Source organism: Capra hircus, unplaced genomic scaffold (assembly GCF_001704415.2).
Source record: "Capra hircus breed San Clemente unplaced genomic scaffold, ASM170441v1, whole genome shotgun sequence".
Taxonomy (NCBI): Eukaryota; Metazoa; Chordata; class Mammalia; order Artiodactyla; family Bovidae; genus Capra; species Capra hircus.
In genome coordinates this window covers 1-22122 of record NW_017219382.1, presented here as the reverse complement: position 1 = coordinate 22122, position 22122 = coordinate 1, and the positions used below count along the sequence as shown (strand labels likewise).

The following is a 22122-nucleotide window of genomic DNA, read 5'->3' as shown; positions in this document are numbered from 1 at the left end:
ATGCCTCATAGACGCTGGGGTCCTGAAAAGGTGCGGTCCCCATGGAACACTCCCCTGTTGCCTGTGAAAAAGCCTGGGGGAACTGATTTTAGACCGGTTCAAGATCTACGAGAAGTCAACAAATGGGTGAGTGATATTCATCCTACGGTTCCTAACCCTTATACATTGCTAAGCAACTTGCCTCCAAACTACATTTGGTATACTGTTTTAGATTTAAAAGATGCCTTTTTCAGTTTGCCTCTTGCCCCCGCAAGCAAGAGATCTTTGCCTTCGAATGGCAGGAAGACGGTGGTCAGACCCCTGTGCAGCTGACATGGACTCGCTTACCACAGGGTTTCAAAAACTCGCCCACGTTATTTAATGAGGCCCTGGACGAAGACCTCCGTGAGTATCGGGTTGAACACCCTACCATTGTTTTATTACAATATGTTGATGACCTTATGCTGCAGCTACAGAGAAAGAGTGCCAAGAGGCAACAGGTGACCTTCTCCAAACCTTGGGGACTTTAGGTTACAGGGCCAGTGCCAAAAAGGCCCAGATTGCCAAGCAAGAGGTTACATACCTCGGTTATAAGATAAACAAGGCCAGAGGTGGCTAACACAGGCTATGAAAGAAACCATCCTCCAGATCCCTGAGCCGGCTAACCCTAGACAAGTGAGAGAATTTCTGGAACTGTGGGATATTGCCGGTTATGGATCTTGGGGTTTGCAGAAAAGGCCAGGCCCCTATATGAAGGGACCAAAGAAAACAAGGACTGGAAATGGACTGAGCCAATGAAAGAGGCCTTCCAAGAGCTCAGGCGAGCCTTGCTAGAAGCTCCTGCCCTTGCCCTCCCTGATCCATCTAAGCCTTTCCAATTATTTGTAGATGAAAAGCGGGGGATAGGAAAAGGGGTACTAACACAGAGATGGGGACCATGGAAGCGACCTGTAGCTTACCTTTCCAAGAGACTGGACCCAGTGGCAGCCGGATGGCCACCTTGCCTCCGTATCATCGCGGCCACCCGCTCTTAGTCCACGATGCTGATAAACTGACTTATGGACAGAGACTCTTGGTCTACACTCCTCATGCCATAGAGAGAGTTTTAAAGCAACCCCCAGGTAAATGGATTTCTAATGCCCGCTTGACGCACTACCAGGCCTTGCTACTTGACACCCCCACGGATTCATTTCCAAACGCCCTGCACTCTAAATCCGGCCACTCTTTTGCCCAATCCGGAGGAAAATAGCCCCCTCCATGATTGTGATGAGATACTGGCCGGGGGTAACAGCAATACGAAAGGACTTAACCGATACTCCACTGGATAACAGTGAGCTAAAATGGTTCACAGATGGCAGCAGTTATGTGAAAGATGGACAGAGACGGGCGGGAGCCGCAGTAGTAGATGACTCTGGACAGACGATATGGGCAGAGGCCCTTCCCCCGGATACCTCAGCACAAAAGGCAGAGTTAATTGCCCTGATTCAAGCATTAGAGAGAGCCAAAGGAAAAAGAATAACTATTTTCACTGACAGTCGCTATGCTTTTGGCACGGTACACATCCAGGGCCCGATATATCGGGAACGGGGGTTTTTGACAGCTGAAGGAAAAGAAATTAAAAATTTGCCTGAAATCCGTAGACTTTTAGAGGCTGTACAGATGCCTCGGCTGTGTCAATAGTACACGTACCTGGACATCAGAAGGGTGACAGCCCCACGGCATGAGGGAATCGTGCCGCAGACCTGGCAGCTCGAAAAGTAGCTGATGAAGATTTCATCACCCCTGTGTTGGCGATCGGACTTCCACCTCCAGGTATGGGAACTCTGCCCCCAACCCCTGAGTATTCATCCACAGACCTTGCTTGGATCCAAGAACACACCAACCTTCAAAAAGGTGAAGATGGATGGTACGAGACTCAGACGGCTACTTGATACTCCCTGCTCAGTTGGGACGGCAACTATGTGAGCATTTACACTTGTCTACTCATCTGGGAGAAAAAAGACTCTGATGCTCTTTCAAACTGCGCGCCTGCGATTTCCCCAGCACCAGACAACTGTAAAGAACATAGTGCATGCTTGTAAGGCGTGTCAACAGATGAGGCCAGGAAAAGGACAACATGCAGGACTGAGGTATCGGGGAGAAGGACCAGGGCAATACTGGGAAATAGATTTCACCGAGGTAAGGCCAGGCAAGTATGGTTACCGGTACTTGTTAGTGTTGGTGGATACCTTCTCAGGGTGGGTGGAGGCTTTTCCTACAAAGGGAAAAACCATGATGATAGTGGCAAAAAAGATTTTAGAAGAAATAGTTCCCAGGTTTGGCCTGCCAGTGACCATCGGCTCTGATAATGGACCTGCTTTTGTGAGTCAAATAGTTCAGAGCCTTGCCCTAGCCCTGGGGACTAAATGGAAGTTACATTGTGAATACAGTCCACAGAGCTCAGGGCAAGTAGAAAGAATGAATCGGACCCTAAAAGAAACTTTAACTAAATTGGCTATAGAGACTGGCGGGGACTGGGTGATCCTCCTTCCCTTCGCCCTCTTCCATGCGCGTAATACTCCTTATCAACTTAATCTGACCCCATTTGAAATTCTGTATGGGAGACCTCCCCCTGTATGTCCAGTATTTGAAGGGAAGAAACCTACCGCCTCCCACGTTGGGACAATTCCAAGAGCCTTGATGGCCTTAAGCAAGGTGCACTCTCGTGTCTGGAAACTGCTCCGGAAATACATGTGGGTCAAAATAAGGAACTATTCCCTCACATGACATTGGCCCAGGAGATTGGTATGGGTCAAAAGGCACCAAACCAAGGCACTAGAACCCAAATAGAAGGCGTCCTTATGTTGTTCTTCTTACCACCCAACTGCCCTAAAGTCAACGGTATCGGGCCTTGGGTGCATTGCAACCACGTACGCCCAGCTACTTCAGCAGAGCAGGAAGATGCTAAAAAAGAATGGAAGCGTCTCTGCACCCGTCCAACCCCCTGAGGCTGAAGCTCCGGCGTCGTCGACAGGACCAAGACAACTCGTCTGGACCATCTTATGGATGACCATGTTACTCTGCCTCCGAAGCTGCCAGCATGAACCCGCACCAACCCGTCAGAATCACCTGGAAACTGCAAAATGGACTAACACGTGAGATGCTTAACTCCACCACCGCAATACATCCACCAAATACTTGGGTGGCCAGACTATACTTTGACCTTAAGCCAGTGGTAAATGTACCACCGGCAAGAAAGAGGGGCAAGCTCCGGAATCATGCATTCTGGGCATGTCCAGGTGCGCCCAGGCATAACTGGAAGATTTGTGGGGGCATACAGGACTCTTATTGTAAATCTTGGGACTGTGTAACTTCCAATGATGGGTCGGAGACTCCAGGGTATAGACAGTGGGATGTAGGAAATCGGGACTTGCTTAACTTCTCCTTTGTAGGACCCCTACCTCCGTACTCCGATTGGGAAAAGGATCATAACTTTGCCCAGGTAAAAATAAGGTTTAACATTGACAAAGCAAAAAAAGAAAAGCCTGGGTCAATGGGATATCATGGGGGCTTCAGACCAGAACTGACGGGTTCCCATACCGGGAGTATTATAATGGTATCATTGTTGTGAGTCAAGTTTTAGAACCGGTACAAATATATAGTATCGGTCCAAACCCCGTTGAACAGGTCCATGGCAACTCTCTACCCGACAACCTCCCTACCTACATCCCAGGGACCAACAAAAGACCCAGAGGCGGGCCCCCTTGCTAAACTCGGACAAACAGATCCACTATGGAAATTAGTAAAGGCAGCTTATGCTACCTTAAATCAAACCCATCCTGAGGCAAACTAAATCCTGTTGGTTATGTTACAACTTAATTCCCCCTTATTATGAGGCAGTAGGCCTCAACGCCTCTTACGACCTGGCCAACCGATCCTCCTCAATGTCAATGGGGAGACTGAAAAGTGGGCCTTACAATGAGAGAGATATGGGGAAAAGGGTTATGTATGGGCAAGGTATTATCAGAGAGGTCTCCACTGGGTGCGCACGTCATTGAGCCTATGGACTTGCCAATAGCCAGGTGGCTAATACCATGGATGGGAGGATGGTGGGTCTGTTCACACACGGGGCTGACTCCATGCTTACACAGCTCAATCTTTGATCCCAAAGAAGAATTCTGTGTTATGGTAGCAGTCATGCCAAAAATTCTGTACCGACCAGAGGAAACAATATATGATTACTGGGCCCCAAAATTGACCCTAAATCCTCAAGAAAGAACTTACAAAGTCAAGAGGGAACCTCTTACTGCCATAACCATAGCAACTATGTTCGGTCTTGGAATAGCCGGGGCCGGAACAGGAATAACAGCTTTGTCCCTGCAAAGCCAAGGATTTAACTCCCTGAGAGCGGCCATAGATGAGGACATCACCCGTATAGAGCAATCTATTAGTCATTTAGAATCATCTTTAACTTCCCTATCTGAAGTAGTTCTGCAAAACAGAAGAGGATTAGATCTGCTCTTTCTGCAACAGGGGGGACTCTTTGCTGCCCTAGGAGAAGAGTGTTGTTTTTATGCTGATCACACAAAAATAGTTAGAGAATCTATGGCCAAAGTAAGAGAGGGACTAGCCCAACGTAAACGAGAACATGAGGCTCAACAAGGATGGTTTGAGTCTTGGTTTCAACAATCCCCTTGGTTGACCACCCTAATCTCCACCTTGCTGGGACCCCTGCTAATACTTCTACTGATGCTTACCTTTGGCCCATGTATTATCAATAGACTTGTAGCCTTTGTAAAGGAACGCATAAATACAGTACAGCTGTTTGTGCTTCGACAACAATATCAAACTGTCTCAGGACCGAGAGGAAGATTCCTCTATATGATCTAAGGACGGGGGGAATGTTAGAGACCAAACGACGGGCTCTAGGACCTCAGTCATGTTTACCAGAAAGAGACAGGATATGCGCTCATCCTGCCTGGCCAATCATGTAACGCCAGCTACTCCTGTAACTGAGACAAAGAACTGCCTGTATATAAGCCACCATACTCCTTTGTTTGGGGCTCTTGTCGGATTGCACTGTGCTGTAAGAGACTTGGGCCCTAGCACGCTAGAAACAAACTCCCTTCTTGCCTGTGCATCACTGTGGTGGACTTGCTCTCTTGGTCGGTTCGGAGATACGGGCTCGGTGCATAACACGGGGAATTGGGAAATTAGGATTTACCTATATACACTATTGATGCTATGTATGACAGCGCCCTTATGGCAGAAAGTGAGGAAGAACTAAAGAGCCTCTTGATGAAAGTGAAAGAGGAGAGTGAAATGTTGTTTTAAAGCTCAACATTCAGAAAACTAAGATCAAGGCATCCAGTCCCATTACTTCATGGCAAATAGATGGGGAAACAGTAGAAACCACGGCAGACTTCCTTTTTCTGAGCTCCAAAATCACTGCAGGTGGTGACTGCAGCCATGATATTAAAAGATGCTTACTCCTTGGAAGGAAAGTTATCACCAACCTAGACAGCATATTAAAAAGCAGAGATATTACTTTGCCAACAAAGGTCCGTAGGTCAAGGGCTATGGTTTTTTCCAGTGGTCGTGTATGAATGTGAGAGTTGGATATAAAGAAAGTTGAGCACAGAAGAATTGATGCTTTTGAACTGTGGTGTTGGAGAAGACTCTTGAGAGTCCCCTCGACGGCAAGGAGATCCAACCAGCCCATCCTAAAGGAGATCAGTCCTGGGTGTTCATGGGAAGGACTGATGTTGAAACTGAATCTCCAATACTTTGGCCACTTCATGTGAAGAGCTGACTCATTTGAAAAGACCCTGATGCTGGGAAAGATTGAGGGCAGGAGAAGAAGGGGATGACAGAGGATGAGATGGTTGGATGGCATCACCAACTCAGTGGACATAGGTTTGGGTGGACTCCGGGAGTTGGTGATGGACAGGGAGGCCTGGTGTGTTACGGTTCATGGGGTTGCAAAGAGTCAAGCATGACTGAGCGACTGAACTGAACGTATGGTATAGGGAATTACTGGATGCTCTGTGGTTACCTAAATGAGAAGGAAATCCTACTAAGAGGGGATATATGTAAATGTATAGCCGATTCACTGTGCTATTAACACAACATCATAATTAACACATTGTAAAGCAGCTATACTCAAATAAAAGTTAATAATAAAAAAAGAAACATGAAGAAAGGTCCAGTGCTGAGACAGTGGGAGACAGAGAATGCTGGGATATGAAAGGGTCTCCCTCAAGTACTCAGCAGAGTAATGATCCGGGTATCCTTATGAAGAAAGTGCCTGAGGCCAAGGAAAGAACATTTTTAAAAGATCCTGGAACAACGCCTGGTGCTCACCACACAGGACAAGCAATCGTATGTAAGTGATCTCCCCACACAGACTGGACTACTTATAACTCATGGGCCATTGGGAAGAACATTCAAAAAACTCTTGTGAGGGACAGGGAGGCTTGGCTGTTAAAATGCTGCACTCAGTATCCCCGTAAATTTGGAAAACTCAGCAGCGGCCACAGGACTGGAAAAGGTCGGTTTTCATTCCACTCCCAAACAAAGGCAGTGCCAAAGAATGTTCCAACTACTACACAATTGTGCTTATCTCACATGTTGGCAAAGTAATGGTCAAAATTCTCACTGTGAAGCTTTCACAGTGTGTAAACTGAGAACGTCCATAAGTGCAAGGGAGGCCTGGCGTGCTGCGATTCACGGGGTTGCAAATAGTCGGACACGACTTAGCGACTGAACTGAACACAACTGAGCGACTGAACTGAACTGAATACAAAGTTACACATGCCCCAAAACAGTAGTCTCCTGATCCCTTCTCATGTTCCTTTTATCCAGGGATAACCCCTTTCACTGACTGTTTGGCTATATAGCTCCTTATCTCTAAATAAATATTGACCTTCCGATTTTCCAGTTTCCCACCCCAGACGCTGCAGACCGGCCTGCAAAGGGGAAAGTGGAATGTGCGTGTTTCCCTGCCCGCCAGTCATCTCCAAGGCAACAGCCAGGACTTCCACTCACCTGCAGACCCACACAGCCCACCTCACCGCTCCACAGGGAACCGCAAAGGGAACTTTGCCAGAACAAGTGCCATGCCAGCAGCTTTGCGATTTCGGGTGAATCAGGGTCCTGGGACACTTCAGTAAAGGGTGGGAGCTACTCCTGAGTGAGGCGCTGTGGTCACCCCAACCCAGCGACCGCCCACTCCTCTGCCTTCCAATCCCTTTCTCCCTTCTGGCTCATCCTGTGTTCCCTCCTGATCTCTGCCTTTCCTTGGATCCTTTCACCAGCCTCACACCTTTCTTTTCCTGTCCTACAAAGACAGCTGCGTCATTGAGTCCTTTGTAACCGCTGAAAGTTCCAAATTATGAGAGTGATGCTTCTTAGCACTGCCAAGGGAAAATTTTAACTAGTTAGGCCAGTCCATCACGGGCCTCATCCATGTTTTTCTGCCGAGCAGTAGAGGACACAAGTGTTTCCATCCGGCTCATGTCGTGAGACATCTCGGTGGAGCAGAGTCGCGGCAGGACGAAAGGAACCCAGCCCCCCGGCTCCGGAGTCCCAGCGGCTCGTCTCCCCTTCGGCCCGGAGCAGCCTGGCCGGGCGGCCGTGGGTCAGGGACCTGGGGTCTCCTCAGACGCGGGAATCCGCGACGCGCGCTCCTCTTTCGGGCTGAGCTTGGGACCAAAGGACGGGATTTCAATGAGTGAAGGTTCGAATCTTGACTGAACAGTGGCTTTGAGTGTCTAACGGAGACTTAAGAGTGAGAAACTCTGAATAAAATCATAATAAACTGGGACAGGGCCGATAAAAATTCGAAAGAATAGAGAACTTGAATAAGACACAGTTCTTCCCATTCAGGTCTGGAACCCTCGACCCGAAAGCTGTTGGGATTCCCGGCTGATTATCGACATTGCAGCCCCTCCCCATCACCATTTACTCACAGGAACAACCTTTCTAATTAAACAGAAAGGTCCCACGAGATTTGAACTCGGATCGTAGGATCCAGAGGTTCCATTACACCATGGAACCTCTATGGCAGCTACCTTCTCTCCACTGCCAGGGAAAGGGTATCTGCTTCTTCACCCTCTGTATGTCCCCTTCCTAATCCCAAGACTTGAACACAGTTGACCCACGTAGGTGCATATCCCTTTTGCTTTCTTTCTGCTCCTCTCCTTTGATAAGCTCAGTTCACTCTCACCTCAGAAAATGAGGTAAAATCCACTTCCGGTTTTGTGCCCGGGAAGAGCCCCCTAGCTCTCCATCATGAACCACATATTCTGCCTTGGTTAAGCACAGTGTCCCATCTTGAGGTAAAATTTCTGCAAATAAGAGTGTTATTTGCCTTTTCCTTGCCTTCACCCTTTTCTCCTTGCTCCAAGAGGGCAGATGGTTGTCAGGGCAGGAGGTGGGATTTCCTGGGTCCCTTAGTTTTCCCATAGTACAGATTACACTCCAAAGCCGCCACCACCACCTCTTATCTGTAACATGTAAAGTGTGTCAGCAGTGAAGTGGGAATGGAGGCAAGAGAACTCTCCTTTTCTTCATACATTTCTGATTTGGGAGGGGTAAGGTTTTCTCACAACAAGTGTGTATTTATAGATTTGCAATATAAGTAAAAATAACCATTTATATCAAACGCTCAGAGAAACCAGCTATACTCACCTAGAAGTGAAATGAACCTCACTCAGTCTTGTCTTACTTTGTGACCCCATGGACTGGAGCATGCCAGCTTCCTCTGTCCAAGAGATTCTCCAGGCAAGAATACTGGAAGGGGTGGCCATTCCCTTCTCCAGGGGATCTTCCCAACCCAGGGATTTACCCTGGGTCTCTTGCATTGCAGGCAGATTCTTTACCTGCTGAGCCACTAGGGAAGACCCAAATTCACCTGGGGTGACTGAAGATAAACCGCATGTCGTGGAGGACATGAGACAGGGCTCTAACAAACACTTAGGCCCTCAGAGACACTTTGGTCAGGTCAGTGGAGTCAGTTTCTCTCCCATTTCTTAACATATCAAACCCAGAAATTGCAGTTTAAAAAAAGGCATACAAATATCAAGGTACCCAAGAGCACTGATTGCTGAATCATAGAGGATGCACATCCAAGTTGTCTTACAGTACAGACAGTATTTATGTACCCAAAATACCACCACATGAAGTATTTGCATGTATAATAGGTATAAATCCTATCAGGGCTCAGAATAATCTTTAGTTCTTCATTGTATCCTAAAACTGTTTCCTCCCTAGTCCAATACGCAGAACAGAAAAAAGTAGCACTAGTTTTTGGCTGGCCAAAAAACAGAAAGATGGCTAGTATTGCCTGGAGATGTATTTTGTTCCAAGACTGGACAGAGAGATTGACTCAAGGAGGAAGGAGGCAAAGGGGAAGCTCTTATTATAAGGAGGAAGTTCACAGCTCCAGAGTGAAAAGATGAAACTTCTTTTTGAAAATCAAGATGTTGAGTGGTAATAAGACAAAGTACTCCTCTAGGAAAATTGAAGAAGGCTCAAGGTTTATGGGCACAAGTACCTGAAATGGACTCTGACTCATATAGGAAGAAAATAAATCCATAGAAAGGGTGTTGAGAGATCACAGAATGGCCAGGAAACCTGGAGAACCAGGTTCTCACAAGGGCCAAGGACAGAATCAGGTGAGGTTAGAACTGGGATGGGTAAAGATGTTTGTTCTTCCCATTTCCTTCAGCCTGCACATAAGTCCTGATCTGCAAGCAGAGAACTGGCAATGAAGGGTGGTCCAGCTACATCTGAGCAAACTTCAAGAACACTCACGGAGCAAACTGCAAGAGCAATCACGGGAGCCTTTGGCTTGATTCCGTTTACAGAAATTTATAGAAGTATCAAGTTAATTCAAGGTGAAATAAATAAGCATAGAGTTTGTCAAAAGATTCTGAGAATAGTGACACAAAATGATTTCACAGCTGATAACATGATTCATCCAGTAGTTTCTAAACCCGGGCACATCTGACAACAAATGCTTTCATTCCTCCCATTTTAAAACAGAAAGAAGGGAGGCACAAGAAATTTTCTTTATTTGTCTAAGGCCACATAAGGACAGAACTATTTTTACAACCCAGAATTTGTGCACCCGAGCACAGATAGTTGGGTCTCTCTTCTCAGAAGTGGGTGTATCAAGATTTCTCAGTTGTAGGGATGGGAAGAAGACCAAGAAGAGAGAAGGCAAGAGAGGGAGGGGGGAAGGGTAGAAGCACAAATTCTTTTATTCTCTCCTTCCTCCCCTCTCCTTAGGCCTCCTTGATTCTTGCCTGCACCAGCCCTTTCCCTCCTTCCCCACTCTGCTACCAGACTATGTTCAGCTCTAAGGATTCCTGCCCAAGCCTCCTGGGAGGTCTCAATGCCTTCCTCCCAAACCAGACTTCCCAGTTTGGTTTTCACCCTTTCCCGCTCCCAGGTGGACCTCACAGAACGCAGGCTACCCAGGCTGGAATGCGGGAGCTCCACTCAGCTGGGGCTGCTCCGGGGGCCTTTCCATTGCTCACCCCACTGGATGCTGCAGATTCCAAACACTGGGATAAAGGCTTTTAAAAAAGAACCATTCACTTCGAAAACTTTTCTGTATTTCCATTCTCAACGGTCTTCATGGGACGAGGGCTAAAGACGACAATGTATTCATCCAAGTCCTAGAGCATCCCAAGTGAGTGCCCGACTCTGTTGCCAGGGTGCGGACACAGAACCACCATCCCCGCGACCTCAGTGCTTAGTCGCTAAGTCCTGTCAGACTCTTTGCCACCCCATGGGCTTAGCCCGCCAGGCTCCTCGTCCATGGGGATTCTTCAGGCAAAAATACTGGAGTGGGTTGCACGCCCTCCTCCAGGGGACAGTCCCAAACCAAGGATTGAACGCGGGTGTGCTCCACTGCAGGCGAATTCTCACCGTCTGAACCCCAGGGAAGCCCACTCTGGTGGAAATCCCCTGGTGGACACGGGAGACCTAAGCACAGCCCCGCAGGCCTATGCCAGGGTGGGCAAACTCTCACTCATTGGGTGTAGGCGAGGAAGTGGGAAGAGCCATCACGGGAGCCCACCTGTGTTCAGCTGTCCATGGATCTATTTCGGTTCAAGCCCGCAGGATTGGAGCCCTGGCCCCTGGTATCTCTGGGGGCTCTGGCATCTGTGGTCAGTAGAAGGCACGGAAATGGCACCGTTTCCCTGGGGGCAGGGGTCTTATCCTAGGAAGAAGTGTCCACTCCAAAGACTCCAGGAATGGCCGGTACTGCTGTCTCCGTAGCGCAATCGGTTAGCGCGTTCGGCTGTTAACCGTAAAGGTTGGTGGCTTGAGCCCACCCAGGGACAGTGGGGTGACATTTTAGAGACCACCAAAGAGACTCCTTTTCTCCAGGAGAACACCAGAAAGTGCAGCGGCGAGCCGGCATGCAGAGAAAGAGCACAGGAGTCAGGAACAAAGGAGCAGCGGAGAGGGCGGGTCCCGGGGGATTGGAAGCGTCGACCGTTCCTGAGACCCCAGAATGCTGACCGCCTGCGCCATGACGAGGGCCACCGAGGCGCGGGCCCGCGGCGCGGGAGGGGCGGCCTCCACACCGCTGGGCAGCGGAGTCTCCTGGCCTAGACGCACCCACCGTCCCCGCCTCCTGCGGCTTCCGGGAGCTCGGCAATCGGCTGGGGCGACCCCTGAGCTCGGGTGCGGAGTTAAGGGTTTGAGGCCTCTACGTTGGGTGCGGGACCCCGAATGCAGCCTATGGGGGCCCGAGGGTCCTCTCTTGAGGGGAGATGAGGAACCCTAAAGCAGGGCTTCCAGGTTCCTGTTTGAGTGTTACAATTTGGTGGTGTGGATGCTGGTGGCAGCATCCGGGATTTCATGGATACAGTGTTAAGTAACGGAGGTTGACCCGTTTCCGTAGTGTAGTGGTTATCACGTTCGCCTCACACGCGGAAGGTCCCTGGACCGAAACCGGACGGAAACAGGTTGCTCTCCCCTACCCCCACCACCCAACCGCGGAGATTTGCATTTGCCATCGGCAAAGGCGAAAGGCAGGAGGTTAGGCAGCAGGCTCAGCTGTAGGCCGCTGAGGTATTCTGACGATTACACTGCTTTCTGACGATTCTTACACTCATCTTTCTCCTGAAGAAGCGAAATAACTTCTTCTCTACAGTTCCTTGATGGTCTAGTGAGTGGCAAGGATTCGGCGCTCTCACCGCCGCGAACAGAGTTCGATTCCCGGTCAGGGAAAACTTTCTTTCTTCCAGGGTCTACACGCACACAAGTCACTCTCTTCCCGCCCAGATCGGAACTATATTTTGCTTAAAGGTCCAGTGCAGAACATTTCTGCACAGAGTTTCTAAATGCCGCTGAGTCCAGGCCTCAGGTTCCTTGACCTCAGGCTGGCTGTTGGAGCTGAGATGCCGTGAACAGCCTGGGCTGGCCAGCTCTGGCCTCCACTTTTTCCTCCTGGCATGGTAAACCCAGAGTTTTACTTAACAGAGTTTCCATTCAAAGAGAAGGGACCAAACCAGTTAACATCATATTCTTTCCTCATGTAAGAGTTATGACATCACTTGATAATAACATGCCGACATCTCAGGATCGTTCCTTTACTTTGGTGTCCCTCTCAAAGCTATCTTCTGTGGGACCTGTCTTCCAAGGACAGGAACAGCTTGGCCGTCCAGAAGAGGGCCCTCTTGGCCCTTCAGAAACCTGGAATTTGGTCTCTTTTGGATGTAGAGAGGGTATGTGTGTTAGTTGCTCAGTCATGTCGGAATTTTTGAGATCCCTTTGGACTGCAGCTCACCATGCTCCTCTGTCCATAGGATTCTCCAGGCAAGACTACTGGAGTGGGTTGTCATTTCTTTCTCCAGGGGATCTTCCCAACCCAGGTCTCCTGTATTGCAGGCAGATTCTTTACCATCTGAGCCACCAAGGAAGCCCAAAACAAACACGACCACAATGCATTGACCAGGAATCAAACTGGGTCTCCCACGTGATAGGCGAGAATTCTACCACCGAACCACCAACGCCCCTACTGAGAGACTTTTTAAAAGAATATCCTAGATGGTGTTTTATTCAGCTGATTTCCAAGTGCAGGCAGGCCTGTCATGCCCTGTGCTTGGAGGATGGTCTAGGCTTTCATCCTCTGCCCTCCGCAGCACTGGCTGCCCTCTGGCCTCTTGCAGGTTGCTTTGGTGGGCAGTCAGTGGTGTTTTGATCATCTGATTGGTGGAACCACCTCATCCTCACCCCCACTGGCTCAGTCATGTCTGATTCTTTTCAACCCCATGAACTGTAGCCAGTCAGGCTCCTCTTTCTATGGGATTTTCCTGCTACTTTGCTGGAAACCCATTGGGTCAGTGCAGCTGCCCCCTCCACTCTTGCCTGGCTCCCTGTGTCCTGCAGGGATCATAAAGTGTTCTGCAAGGACACAGAGGTGAAAAGTCCTTCCCTGTGGCTGGTGGAATAGAGAACCAGATGGGATCGTGTCCAAGGGAGAGGGAGTATCCTCAAGAGCTTTCTAGGACTGTTGTGTGGGTGCTCTTGAAGAAGGAGTTCATAGGGCCTGGACTCCCTCTTAGGCCTGTTCATGCTGATCATGCTCGGCCACCTTTCCAATGGACTCTGAACTCTGTGTTTAGTGCCTATGAAAACAACAACAGAAGGATAAGACCCCCTCCAGACAGGGGAACCTTGAAGATCGGATCTAGGTTACTCACCGCCTAAGAGAAAACATACACTAATCACCCCTTCCTCCAGAGAGGCCATAAATTTTTCTGTATCAATCAGAGTGTAACGTCGGGTTTCTTGATTATTGGCTAATTGTTTGACTGTTTGAGCACATGAGCACATAGCACGTGAATGATGGGGTTATTTGGATTGTATTTTCCTTGGTTTATGTAAGTCTCAAGGAATTTGGAGTGGCGGGTTCAGACACGTACACATGGGGTATAAAAGATTTTCACAAATGCTGGTCGGGGTCCTTGGCTAAGAGGAGACTCTGCCTTGGGCCCGCCGGTGTAATAAACTGCATTCCACTATCTGCATTGTCCATCTGAGTGAGTTTGTATCCCGGAACGCATGGCTACAACACTGTCAGGTGGGTCTAAGCCCCAAGATAATAATGCTTAGTCTTGTGTTCTTCTGGCCTTGACCCAGTCCCAGGTCCAGTCCAAATTCAAGCACAGAGGCATCCAGCTTTACCACACATATTCCACTCGCCCTCTCTCCAAAGTGCGGTAGTGAACCACCTTTTCTATCTCAGTGAATACAACCCACGTGGGTTTTTTTTTTTTTTTCCCTTGAACTTTGTGTTTTCCTGAAATGTAACTCAGGAATATAAAAAACGTTTAGCTTTAGATAAATGAGTGCTCTCCAGGCTACGTTCAAGAAAAACTTTCAAATTGATAGTAAGGATGAATCTTGAATACTTTTAACACTCTAGATAATTCTAATAATTGATGTATAATTGTATAGAAAATATTTGTCCTGTCATATTCTCAGAGATGACTCCTGGTATGCCTTACCCAGCTTTAATAATTTTGGTCTAAAAACTACTTCATGTTGACTTTCAGATTTTCTAAAAATGTGGAAAATATTGGTGCCATACTATTCCAGATTGTAGAAGTCTTGCATTTATTTTCTATTCAAAATCCTAATGAAAGAACTGCCTAAATGTCCTGTATTGCTTTGTTTCCCATAAGCAAACTCTAATTCCAAAAAATATTTCCATTTATAAAATTCAAAACTATGTGCCACAGAAATTTAAATATACGATATATTTTTCTGACGAAGATTAAGTCTTTTAGTTATAGAAATCATAGTTACTTATATTCTCCTTTCAACATGGGGGTAAATGTTTTTCAAAATCATCTAATATGCGAATATCTGACATGGCAGCTCATCCCCGCAACCATTTACTCTCAGGGACAACCGTGTAGTTACAAGACTCGAAGTGGGAAGCCCCCTCGCGGGGAAGGACTCCAAGGGCTCAGCCTCTGCCTTTCATTCCAGAGGCCCAGGGGACCCGACAAGGGGGCGGTAGTGGCTGGGCCTCTGCGCCCCTGGCCGGGGCTTGGAGGGCAGAGATGGGCAGAGCCGCCCGGGTCCAGCGAGGACGCCCCAGGTCGGTCCCACACCTGTCCGCCGTGTCCGTGTGAACCACGCCGCTGAGGGGGGCAGGAGACCTCCGGGTCCGATTCGGAGAGTAAAAGTGTTCTTCTTCTAACTAGGCAGAAAGGTCCCACCGAGATTTGAACTCGGATCGCTGGATTCAGAGTCCAGAGTGCTCACCATTACACCATGGAACCCCTCAGGAGCCACCTGGCCTCCATCGCCAGAGAACGGGATATGCTTCTTTAGCCTCCATACGTCCCACCCATAAGCTCAGGGCAGTTCTTCTAAGGCCCGGAGGAGACTCCAATATGGTTGACTCCTGTGGGTGCTCATCCCTCTCGCTTTCTCTCTGCTCCTCTCCTTTGATCGACTCAGCTCACTCTCACCTCAGAAAATGAAGTGAAATCCACTTTAGGTTTTGTGCCAGGGAGGACGCCCTAGGTCCCTACCACAAACCGCATATTCTGTTTAGGTTAACCAGAGTGTCCCATCTGGAGGCAAAATTTCTGCAAATAAGAGTGTTATTTTCTTTTTCTTTGCCTTCACCCTTTTGCCGTAGCCCAGAGTGGGCAGACGGTTGTCAGGGCAGGAGGCCGGGTTTCCTGGGTCCCTTAGTTTTCTCACAGTGCTCATCACACTCCTAAGCCGCAACCATCTCTTACCTGTAACATATAAAGTTTGTCAGTGGTGGAGTGGGAATGGAGGCAGGAGAACTCTTCTTTTATTCTTCATATATTTCTAATTTGGAGACGGGTAAGGAACCAGAGATAAAATTGTCAACATCCGCTGGACCATGGAAAAAGCAAGAGAGTTCCAGGAAAACATCTATTTCTGCTTTATTGACTATGCCAAAGCCTTTGACTGTATGGATCACAATAAACTGTGGAAAATTCTGAAAGAGATGGGAATATCAGACCACCTAACCTGCCTCTTGAGAAATCTGTATGCAGGTCAGGAAGCAACAATTAGAACTGGACATGGAACAACACACTGGTTCCAAATAGGAAAAGGAGTACGTCAAGGCTGTATATTGTCACCCTGCTTATTTAACTTCTATGCAGAGCACATCATGAAAAACGCTGGACTGGAAGAAACACAAGCTGAAATCAAGATTGCCGGGAGAAACATCAATGACTTCAGATATGCAGATGACACCACCCTTATGGCAGAACGTGAAGAGGAGCTAAAAAGCCTCTTGATGAAAGTGAAAGAAGAGAAAAAAAAGTTGGCTTAAAGCTCAACATTCAGAAAATGTAGATCATGGCATCTTGTCAGATCACTTCATCGGAAATAGATGGGGAAATGGTGGAAACTGTCAGATATTTGGGGCGGGGGGCTCCAAAATCACTGCAGATGGAGACTGCAGCCATGAAGTTAAAAGACGCTTACCTCTTGGAAGAAAAGTTATGACCAACCTAGATAGTATATTCTAAAGCAGAGACATTACTTTGCCAACTAAGGTCCGTCTAGTCAAGGCTATGGTTTCTCCTGTGGTCATGTATGGATGTGAGAGTTGGACTGTGAAGAAGGCTGAGCACCGAAGAATTGATGCTTTAGAACTGTGGTGTTGGAGAAGACTCTTGAGAGTCCCTTGGACTGCAAGGAGATCCAAACAGTCCATTCTGAAGGAGATCAGCCCTGGGATTTCTTTGGAAGGAATGATGCTAAAGCTGAAGCTCCAGTACTTTGGCCACCTCATGTGAAGAGTTGACTCTGCTGCTGGGAGGGATTGGGGGCAGGAGGAGAAGGGGACGACAGAGGATGAGATGGCTGGATGGCATCACGGACTCGATGGACGTGAGTATCAGTGAACTGCGGGAGATGGTGATGGACAGGGAGGCCTGGCGTGCTGTGATTCATGGGGTCACAAAGAGTCGGACACGACTGAGGGACTGAACTGAACTGAACTGAACTGAAGTTGTTCTCACAACAAGTGTATATTTGTTAAATTTACAATGTGAGTAAAAATAACCATTTAAAGAAAACACTCAGAGAAACGAGCTATACTCACTTAAAGAGAAGTCAATGTCTCTCAGTCCTGTTCAACTCATTGTGTCCCTAGGGACTATAGGCTGCCAGGCTCCACTGTCCAAATTCTCCAGGTAAGAATACTGCAGTGGGTGACTATTCCCTTCTCCAGGGATCTTCCAAAATCAAGGATTGAACCAGGGTGTCCTGCATTGTAGACGGATTCTTACCATCTGAACCCCAAGGGAAGCCCACTCTGGTGGAAACCGCCTGGTGGACGCAGGAAACTGAGCCCAACCTCTGCCCCGGAGGCCTTTGCCAGGGTGGGCAAACTCATTCGTTCGGTGTAGGCAAGGAAACGGGAAGAGCCATCATGGGAGCAAGCCGGTGTTCAGCAGTCCTTGGATCTATATTGGTTCAGGCCTGGAAGGTTTGAGGTCTAGATGGCGGTTTCTCTGGTAGCGCTGGCATCTGTGGCGGGTAGGGGCAGGGAAGTGGCACCGTTTTTCTGGCGGACAGAGCGCTCACCCCGGGAATGAGTGTCTACTCCATAGAGAGTCCCAGTGAACCCTGTAATGCTGTCTCTGTGGCGCAATCGGTTAGCGCGTTCGGCTGTTAACCGAAAGGTTGGTGGTTCGAGCCCACCCAGGGACGGTGGGGGTGCCATTTTAGGCAACACCAAAGAGACTCCCTTTTGCCAGGAGGACACCGGAGAAGTGATGCGCCCAACGGACTTTCAGAGAAAGAGCACAGGAGTCAGGTGCTAAGGAACAGCGGCGAGGGCGCGTCCCGGGTGGATTGGAAGCGTCGGTCATTCCTGAGAGCACGGAGCGCTGATCGCCGGCGCCGAGAAGAGGACCACCGAGGCGCGGGTCCGCAGCCCGGGAGGGGCGGCTTCCACACCGCTGGGTTTCGGGGTCACCTGGGCCTCGGGCGCACCCACCGTCCCCGCCTCCTGCTGCTGCCGGGAGCCGGGGAGTCGGCGGGGGCGACCCCTGAACTCAGGGTGCGCAGCTGAGGATCTGAGGATTCTGCGTTGGGTGCGGGGCCCCGAAGGCCACCTGTGGGGGCCCGAGGGGCCTCACTTCAGGGAAGAGGGGGAACCCTAAAGCAGGGCCCTCAGGAGCCGCCGTCTCCGTGCCTGAGAGAGCCTGGGGCTCCAAGGTTCCTCTTTGAGTCATAAGAGTTGGTGGTGTGGTTCGTGGTGGCGGGACCTGGGGATTTCATGGATACAGTGTTCAGGAATAGGGGTTGTCGCGTTTCCGTAGTGTAGTGGTTATCACGTTCGCCTCACACGCGAAAGGTCCCCGGTTCGAAACCGGGCGGAAACAGGCTTTCTCTCTCTTTTTCCCTCCCGGAGGTGTGCCTTCTCATTGGCAAAACCAACAGGCGCGAAAGGCACGGGGTGCGGCAGGGGACGCAGCTGGAGGAAGAGGTGGTGACCACCTGCAAGTCTCTTTATTCAGCGCTAGGAGATCTGGAGGTGGACGGATCCACTCATCATCCGCCACCCATCACCGAGCCTGACGACAGAGAAAACCGAGGTTCACAAAGAGAGCAAGACCTGGGCTCGGCAGCACGCAGCGCTACCGCTAGACCAGGAGGGACCCAGTCCGCTACGTTGTGTCGTTGCCCCAGAGCAAAAGCGACGCCCAGGAAAGGAGAGGTGAAGGCCGATGAGCCGCGAGGGCAGGGCTGGGAGCCTTGCACAGCTGCACACAGCCCTGGGCCGCTGCGACGTCGCCTTTCCAGCTTGCTGACTTTCCGAAGGGTCATCTTCCACTCACCTTTCACCTGCAGAGGCTAAACAAGGTTGTTTGTCTACAGCTCCCTGGTGGTCTAGTGGCTAGGATTCGGCGCTTTCACCGCCGCGGCCCGGGTTCGATTCCCGGTCAGGGAAAGCTTTCTTTCTTCCAGCGTCTGCATGCACACGAGTCTCTCTCTTCCTGCCCAGATCGGGACTGTATTTTGCTTAAAGGTCCAGTGCAGAACATTTCTGCACAGAGTTTCTAAATGCCGCTGAGTGCGGGCCTCAGGGTCCTGGACCTCAGGCTGGCTGTTGGAGCTGAGATGCCATGGACAGCCTGGGCTGGCCAGCTCTGGCCTCCACTCTTTTCTCCTGGCATGGTAAACCCAGACTCTTACTTAACAGAATTTCCATTCAAAGAGAATGTGAGGCTTCCGTTCCAAAAATTCATTAAAATCCCAAGCCAAAAGCTTTTGTAAGATACCAAAAGTTTGCAGGAATATGAACATCCTATATTCTGTACCTAAGTGCCCAGTTAACATCACATTCTTTCTTTGGATGAGAGTTATGACATCACTTGATAGTAACGTGCGGATATCTCGGGATTGTTCCTTTGTTTTGGCGTCCCTCTCAAAGCTAACTTCTGTGGGACCTGTCTTCCAAGGCCAGCGAACAGCTTTACCGTCCGGAAGAGGGCCCTCTTGGCCCTTCAGGCACCTGGAATCCGCTCTCTGTAGGATGTAGAGAAGCTATATGTGTGGTAGTCGCTCAGTCCTTTTGGACTTTTTTCCATCCCTTGGGCCGATTACTCCAGGCAAGAATACTGGAGTAGGTTGCCATTTCCTTCTCCAGGGGAATCTCCCAGCCCAGGTCTCCTGTATGGAACCAGCGAGGACCAAAAGAAAGACAACCACAATGCATTGGCCGGGAATCGAACCCGGGTCTCCCGCGTGGGAGGCGAGAATTCTACCACTGAACCACCAATGCCACTGAAGAGAGAGTGTTTGCAAGGGTAACCTAGATGGAGGTTTACTCAGGTCTTTCTCAAGTGCAGGCCACTCAGGCCCTGTGCTTGTAGGATGGTCTAGGCTTTCATCCTCCGCCCTCCGCGGCGCCGGCTGCCCTCTGCCCTCTGGCCTCCTGCGGGTTGCTTTGGCGGGCACTCAGGTGTGCTTTGGATCCGTCGGAGTGGTGGAACCGCCTGGTGCTCATGCTCACCGGCTGAGTCTTGCCCAACTCTTTGCGACCCCTCGGACTCTAGCCCACCAGGCTCCTCTGTCCATGGGATTTCCACGCTCCTTTGCTAGAAACCCATCGAGGCAGTGCAGCTGCCCCCTTGGCTCCTGCCTGGCTCCCTGTGCCCTGCAGGGAGCATAACGTGTTCTGTCAGGACACAGAGGGGAAGAATCCTTCCGTGTGGTTGGAGGATGGAGAACCAGATGGGAAATGCTGCAAAGAGAGGGGAATATTCTCAAAAGCTTCCCAGAACTGCTGTGTGGGTGCTGTCGGTTGGGTGGCTGCCCTAGGACAAGAATGCTTAGTCTTGTGTTCTGGCCTTGACCCAGTCCCAGGTCCAGTCTGAATTCAAGCACAGAGGCACCCAGCTTTCCCACACGTATGTCATTCAGCCTCTCTCCAAAGCGGAGTTCTGAACCACCTTTTCTATCTCAGTGAATAGCAACCACGTGGGTCTTTTTTTGTTTTTTCCTTTAACTTTGTTTTGCTGAAATGTAACTCAGGAATATAAAAAAGGTTTAGCTTCAGAGATATTAGAGCTCTCCATGCTACAAACAAGAATAAAATTTAAGTTGATAATAAGGATGACTCTCGAATACTTTTAACACGCTAGAGAATTCTAATACTTGATGTATAATTACATAGAAAATATTTGTCCTGTCATGCTCCCAGAGATGACTCTTGGTATGCACCACACTACTTTAATTATTTGGGTCTAAAAACTACCTCATGGTTACTTTCAGATTTATTATTTATAAAATTTAAAATTATGTGTCCCAGTAAATTAAATATACCATATAAAATCTTTTAAAACAGGATTAAGTCTTTTGAGTTAAGAAATCATAGTGACTTAATTATTCCCCTTTCAATTTGGGGTCAGCGTTTTTAGGTATCATCTAATGTGTGATTCTAAGCAGCATTTATCAGACACGACTCAGCTCCAATCGCGATTTGAAGATATATCATTAACTTTAAGTTCTTTGATATTAAATTGGTTCAATTAAAGAATAATCTTTGCCTGGAGAATTTCTAATTAAGTAGAAATAATAATGCCCATATTTTTGTAGGGCAGCTCTCGATTTTATAGGAGAGTTCTCGATTACCAGCTAAAGAGAATGTGTCAGTACCTTTAGGAGATATTCCTGAATGTAGCCATACATCACTTGAAGAAGAGTACAACACATGGACTCTCTAAGTTAAGACCTATTGCTTACCTAAAGTACCCCTTTATTAAAAAAAAAAAAAAATTCCTGATTCTTAGTTACCTGCCTTCTAGATCTCAAGTCACCGATTTTCCCATGTGGTATGTAATTCTTTTTTTAGTCACTGCTGGGGTCCTTAGGTGCTGGCAGGCAGATGAACCTGAGAAGAACATGGCAGGTTGTTCTCCTGCTGTGATTCTTATTTGTGTGTGTGTGTGTGTGTGTGTGTATCTTATTTTTGATGCCTCCTGGTGTGAATGGACCAAGGAGTGGGACCTTGACTTTACTCCTGATACAGCAGTTTTCCAGGAGAACGGCCTGGTACCTGGTGAGCACCTACTAAGTGCTTGCTGACTGAAGGACTCCTAATGCACAGTTCCGGAAAACTGATGAAGAGGACAGAATGTGGGTAAGATCCACAGAGGTCTAGAGTATAAGGGACAGAAAGGCACAAACTCCAAAAGGGAGAGAAAAGGGCAGAGAGAAATGTCCTAGAACCTAGAGACATCTCGACTGGAGTACGGAAAAATCCGAAGAGCTCTTCTTTCGTCACCAACTTCAACTGAGGAATCAGTGGAAGGGGAACCAAGAACTCTAAGGATCCAGGTTTCTGTAGCTTGCAACAATTTGTCTCAAATGAGACACTTTTTGCAGATGTAGCCCCGTACTGTTGAGATATCATACAGAGAGAGTCTCGGCTTGCAAATGCACCATATACCAGAGGGAGACCCCCATTAGATTGTGTGCATCCAACCAAAGCCAAAAAAATACAACTCATGAGGGAAGAGGGGTAAATGTCTGGGACCAGTGGGGTTGTTTTTTTTTTTTTTTTTGCTTTTTACATCTGTAGATCCATAAGCGGCTTGCAAGAGGCTCTCCAGAGTCATT

At 48.7% G+C, this 22122-nt stretch overlaps 6 non-coding genes across 6 annotated transcripts; 4 read left to right on the top strand and 2 right to left on the bottom strand.

Moving 5' to 3' along the window:
* Positions 1–11871: 11871 nt before the first annotated feature.
* Positions 11872–11944, top strand: TRNAV-CAC. The gene has a single exon. It is a non-coding gene; the product is annotated as a tRNA-Val (tRNA).
* Positions 11945–15203: 3259 nt separating this feature from the next.
* On the bottom strand, positions 15204–15275 carry TRNAQ-CUG. Its single transcript has one exon. It is a non-coding gene; the product is annotated as a tRNA-Gln (tRNA).
* A 2354-nt stretch (positions 15276–17629) lies between these two features.
* Positions 17630–17703, top strand: TRNAN-GUU. Its single transcript has one exon. It is a non-coding gene; the product is annotated as a tRNA-Asn (tRNA).
* A 604-nt stretch (positions 17704–18307) lies between these two features.
* On the top strand, positions 18308–18380 carry TRNAV-CAC. Its single transcript has one exon. It is a non-coding gene; the product is annotated as a tRNA-Val (tRNA).
* A 497-nt stretch (positions 18381–18877) lies between these two features.
* Positions 18878–18949, top strand: TRNAE-UUC. Its single transcript has one exon. It is a non-coding gene; the product is annotated as a tRNA-Glu (tRNA).
* Positions 18950–19712: 763 nt separating this feature from the next.
* TRNAG-CCC lies at positions 19713–19783 on the bottom strand. Its single transcript has one exon. It is a non-coding gene; the product is annotated as a tRNA-Gly (tRNA).
* Positions 19784–22122: the final 2339 nt, after the last annotated feature.